Raw genomic sequence first — 5,868 nt, 5'->3', positions numbered from 1 at the left:
CTTCTCCCACCACACACCAGCTTGTTTTTTTTTCCCCGTCAGATTTTTTTTGGGGTTGTTTTTAAATAGAGTTGTGTGAAGAGGCGTCGTACTGCTGTGTGGCGAGTTAGATGGAAGGATGTTTGAGGACTAACTGACAGGACTGGGGGAGAGGGCCCGATGGTCATTTCCCGAGGCTCACTAGTTACCCCGATGTGGTTCTTTAGATTTTCTTTCCTCCGATCCTTTTAGTGCAACAAAGCAAGTATTTCCGAGTTTACGCGCAATTCTTTCTCACGTAGTTTGTTTGGAGGGAAACTGAATTCATTTTTTTTTTTTTTTTTTTTTTTTTTTTTTTTTTTTTTTTTTTTTTTTGTCTTTCTGCAGATCTTGTATAATAAAAATAACAATCCACAGCATCTGTTTAAAAAAATAAATGGGGGAAAAAAAATAAGGAGGATATTTGTCTGTATTTCATCTTGCACGTAGGCACTCAATGTCAGAGGTTTCTCAGGACGGACAAATGCACATTCTGGTTGTGGTTTTGAGTTGCTCCGTGACTTTAAAGGAACACACACACACACACACACTCCCATGCAAAGACATTGCCCCCCTTTGACTTTCTCTTCCTTTTGTTTTTCAGGGGCGTTTAATGTCTTACTCCGTCATTCCTCCTCTAAACGCACATGCACGCACACACACACACGAGCTGCGTCATCTTCTCTCTTGATTGAAACTGTCGCCTCCAGGTGGTTGGGAGCAGTAGCTGCGCTGTGCTTGCTAGAGAGCTGCAGACGCTTTGAGCCCGCTGGTTTGAAGACTGTGTAGAGACGAAACCAGCATTGTAAGAAACACTTTAATCTCGATGAATTCATTTTTCTTTTGTTTCTTTTAAAGCACCGATGGAATGCTCTCCTAATAGTGCATAGCTGGCTCTGTAAAGACAACATTTAAGAATTGTATATTTAAAAATATGAACGTGTAAAATTAAAGAGAAACACGCCTTTGTTGTTGGGTACAGAAGGAGCCAGGTGTTCATATTTCTTGTGTGTAGGGTTTTCTCTTTTTTTCTTTTTGCGTTCCTGATGTACCATTGACGATTTTTTTCTGTTACATTTGGATTTATTTTTTCTTTTCAAAACTAACTGCATTGGTTTTGTCTTGTTAAGTGCAGTTCAAAGATAACCTGCAGAATCACACCTTAATTTGATCTTTTCCAGTTTAAAATCCTCAGTGTAGCAGCAGTGTACGACAACTATTCCTGTATATTGCCTTTTTGCTGGAAAATGTATGTTGAATAAAATTTTCTATAAAAACAAAAAAACACCGCTCTGCTGCTTGTCCACACCAGGTTTGACCTGAAACACTTTAAAGGAGCAGTTCGACACTTTGGGAAATACACTTGTTTGCTTTTTGGGTGGAGACTTGGATGAGAATCTTCTCATCTAGTCTCAACTCGTGGCTGGAAAGCGTTTTAACAGTATTTCCCAAAATCTCAAAAGATTTAAAGTTGCCTTTGACCTAAAACTCCTCCTCTTTGGATGGCTGAGAGTCTTCTAAAATTAAATGCAGAACATGTTTTCACAAACTTCAGAGCCAGACAGCGTGCTTCATAAAGGAAGAAATGAAGCTTAAGATTTCAGTCCCGCTTCATGTAGAATTTATTTTAAACGATTATTGTGCTCAGAGTTCAGCGGTCTGGAGCCTCCTTCATACACAAGCTTCAAGTTGTTTTTTTAATTGTGTGTATAGCTCAATTTTTTTCGGGTGTATTCAACGGAGAAAAATGCAGTTTTCCTCGGGAATGTCTCCACAGATTCCCAGTTCTTAACACTGTAAATACATAAATATTGCCATAACATAAGCTCAAACATACCTCCATCAGCAATATAGTAACCTAACAGATGTTTATATTAATAGAAAATCTCCAAGATTTAACTAAATGCTAACATGTTAGCAGTTTTTTGGTCATAAACCAAAGTCCTGGACAAATTCAAACTTTGACCTGATGATGATGAAAGATCAACAGATCACTAAAGGTTGTATCATAATCACGACAATTCATCCAGTAATTCAGATTTTTCAGTTTGTAGTACCTCATCTACAAACAGACCAACATTAGCATCGATTTAGCTTCTTGCTTTGCTAAAAATGTCACCGCTTTTTTTTCTTTATCTTTAAGAACTTCTCGACCATGTTGTCTTGAAAAGTAAAGATTAAAATGAGGGAGGTTGTGTGATGTGACTGAAAGAACCAGCGGGTCAGGTGATTGAAAATACACAATCACAACAGATACAGAATATAATCTACTTTTATCAGAGAAATAATGTTAAACGGTTCATAATAGTAAATAGAAGTCAAAGCTTCCCCAGTTTCATCCAAGTCACACATACATACATACAAACTGTTATTTAGGGAAGTAGACAGATCTTTTTCAAACAAGATAAAACAAAAACATATAAAAGATTTCTCAGTAAAATACATGTACATATTAGTTCAGCGCAGTAAATGTCCAAAAAATATTCAGACTGTGCAATAACTGCAGAGGAGCAAATATTCAAGTTTTTGCTCAGGTTTAAATGTACTGGCTAGTTTTAGGTGCTGTTCAAATGGATAAAAAGGAGGATACCTGGAAAAAAAGTGCACAGGGTGTGCTTGATTTAACTCGCCATTTAATTTGCCATTTTAAAAATGGTGTAAATGTCAAGACAGAGGTAACGGGATGTTATTTCATATTTGCACGGGTCCCTTTCTGCCCTCGTGTTCAGCATTGACGGCATCGTTTCTTGTCAATGTGCAGCTCTCTGTAGCAGAGGGGGCACGTGTGCTGCACATCTTTGAAGTCTTTCACGTATAAAGGAATTGGAAGCAGGAGCATGGGAACCACGCGCACACTAGCAGCCTGCAACACACACACACACACACACACACACACACACACACACACACACACACAGTCATGTGTTTGAAAGTACTTGTTTTGTTTTGACCATTTTGCATTTGTAGTTTATGGTTATTATATTATACTCACCTGTGTCTATTCTCTGCATTCCAATACCCAAACTACCACACTATTAAGTATGCCAGAAAAAAGATTTATGTCCCATTACATAGTACTTCAAATGCAGTATGCCAAAAATACCAGGGTACTACATGCGGTTGCATTTTGCAGTATGCAAGCCAGCAGGCTTTTCTGGCTATACCTACCCACCATCACAGAAGGTGCCATGTTATGAGGAAGTGGAATGCCCCCAATTGAATGCATGCCACATGCAACAGCACATACTTTGTAAGGGCGGCTGTACTAACAGTACAAAATAAAAATAGTTTGTGATTTGGAACACAGCTCATGTTTGAAATACACTTCACTTCCTGCACTTGTGTTTTTCCCACCTGTGTGATAACCCTGATTGTTGCCGCCTGTTTCTTGTCATCACTTTCCTTTCATTGTGTGTTTAATCGCAGTCACAGCATTTTTGTTCTTTGCATACAGCAAAATGCATCTTAATTACCCCCTTTGTTGTTGCAATGAATCTTGCTGGGATAAATGACATGTAAATCTTAATTTGTGCATTTACTTATTAAGGTGAACACCTTATTTTGAAAAACTGGAGGTAGTCATACTATCTATTCCGTTAACTTCGCTAACTCTGTCTGTAAGCTCATAGACTGTGTATTGATACTTTTTACATACATTCTTTTCTTTAATATACTTTTTATAAACACGATAAACATGGGGCATCTTATATACAGTCTATGGTCTTAAGCATTGACTGTAATAAGAGAAAATGACCTTTTGTTTTCTCGAGCTAACGAGTTGATTATCACGTAATCTCGAGGAGACGTTTTCTCGCGATAAGAGCATTAAAAAAAAAACGCCAGCAAGGTCGTTCTCAGCTTCCGTAGTTTTCTGTATGCTATATTTTTTTGAGTGATTTTAATTTTACCTTACGAAGCCTGTACTATTCATCACATGTGTTGAACTGTGGCCGGTTAAATCAAACCAGGATCAAACTGCAAAATATGTGCGCAGTTTGTAAAGACTGTGTGCAATCTATTTTGTAGCTTAATGGTGTTCTTTAACCAAATCTATTGTTAGTGTTACTGGTGCATGATCTCCCAAACGTATTGCGCCAATTTTCACATTTCCTCCCTCTTGTTTTGTAGTCTTCTTCATCTAAAATGTCAAATGAAAAAAACATATCTAGTTGTGAACATATAGGCCCATCTTAAGTGCTTCAGTGTAAAAGGTATATTTTCCCTTGTGGATTCAAGATTTGCCAAATGTCTTCCAGTCCGCAGGGAACACATCCCCCTCAATATTTTGGCCCACATGCCCGTATCTCCCTCGACTCTAAACCCGGCCCTGTTAAGGCGTTCTGTAGGGGCCCAACAGCCCTCAAACAGTCACCGTGCCAAAAGGTCAACAAGCGCCCTGAAGCACACGCTCACCCAAGGATGGCGAAGAATACGCACATCTGCTTGGCAAACCTCCCTACTTTGTAGGTGATGCCGGTCATGACCTGCTGCTGGCAGGAGGTGCAGGTCGTCATGCCGCGAGTGCGCCCCAACTTCTCCTCATAGTTCACAACACTCTTTCCGTCTCCTCTGCTGTTGTGTTCTGATGGAGGGAGAATACAAGAAGAAGGAGGGTCGTATAGAGGAGGGAGAGCGAAAGAGAGGTGAGAAGACGAGAGGGAAACCAATCTTTATTTATACTAGAATATATTGCAGGTGAGGTTTTTTTTTTTTGTGTGTTTCCAAGAAGTGTTACTATCCGGTGAGAGTTTACCTGGCGTTTCATAGATGGGGTAAACCGGCACATTAGCCTGAGCTTGAACTGGACAAGAAGAAAGAGAAAGGAATAAGAAAATTATTATTATTATTATTCCTTAATAAGAAATATTAAGGCCCCAGCTTCCAGTGTGGCTCTCTCTCTCTCTCTCTCTCTCTCTCTTCCCTGCCAGCACCTGCAAACCCCTTTTGCATTGCTCATCCCTTTGTTACACTTTTTACTCTACAACACTTCACACCTACGATATGCGAATTGGACGTTAAGAAAGATTCGACAGCGAAAAGTAAAGGCCAAATTAGATCTGGAGGGCCATCGTTTGTCTTTGGGTAAGGAGATATGACAACTCGACGTAAACGCTGGTTAACTTACTTGATGTAATTATTTTTGATGACCTGTGTGATTTGGTAGTTTTAGAGCACCTGTAAAATTTCACTCCCGGGCAGAATAGCTACGTATATATGCTGTGTTTGATCACTCTGGTTGGAGAGGGAATCAGGCTAGCGCTGCCACATTCCACCTGAGACATTCATTAAGCTCTGACCCTAAACCCTGAGGCAACTTTGACAGCAGTAAAAGTTGCGTCTACTGTCACTAGAGAGGTCAGTGGGAGGCTGATTGTGCTGTTAAAGATGAGAATCAGAGGGGGTAGACATCTAAATGTTAAGCTTCTACAGGAGTACAGAGTACAGGGACTTATGACTCCTACATAGTGGACTCTGTGGACAATCCTCAATCGTGGGATGGGGGTAACCATTTTGCCTATTCCCTTGCACAAAATGACCCTGAGCTGTGAGCTGGAGGACGGTGAGGTAGCGGTAGGAGTGCACCCGGCACTGCCAATGGATTTTAATTCAAGAAGTGTAACATCCGGTGAGAGTTTACCTGGCACGGAATAGACATGGTAAACCGGCAAATCACCCCGACCGATCTCTGGACAAGAAGAAAGAAAGGAGATTTAACGAGCCAGTCTGAGAAAGGTGGTGTGTGTGTGTGAGGTTTACCTGGTATGATGTAGTAAGGTTCTTGTTTTCCATCTTCACTCATTGTGAGAGAGAGAGAGAGAGAGAGAGAGAGAGAGAGAGAGAGAGAGAGAG

The sequence above is a fragment of the Anarrhichthys ocellatus genome, unplaced genomic scaffold (assembly GCF_004355925.1).
Source record: "Anarrhichthys ocellatus isolate YVR2014 unplaced genomic scaffold, GSC_Weel_1.0 scaffold26, whole genome shotgun sequence".
Taxonomy (NCBI): domain Eukaryota; kingdom Metazoa; phylum Chordata; class Actinopteri; order Perciformes; family Anarhichadidae; genus Anarrhichthys; species Anarrhichthys ocellatus.
The sequence above is the reverse complement of the archived record's forward strand: the minus strand, read 5'-3'. Positions refer to the sequence as shown.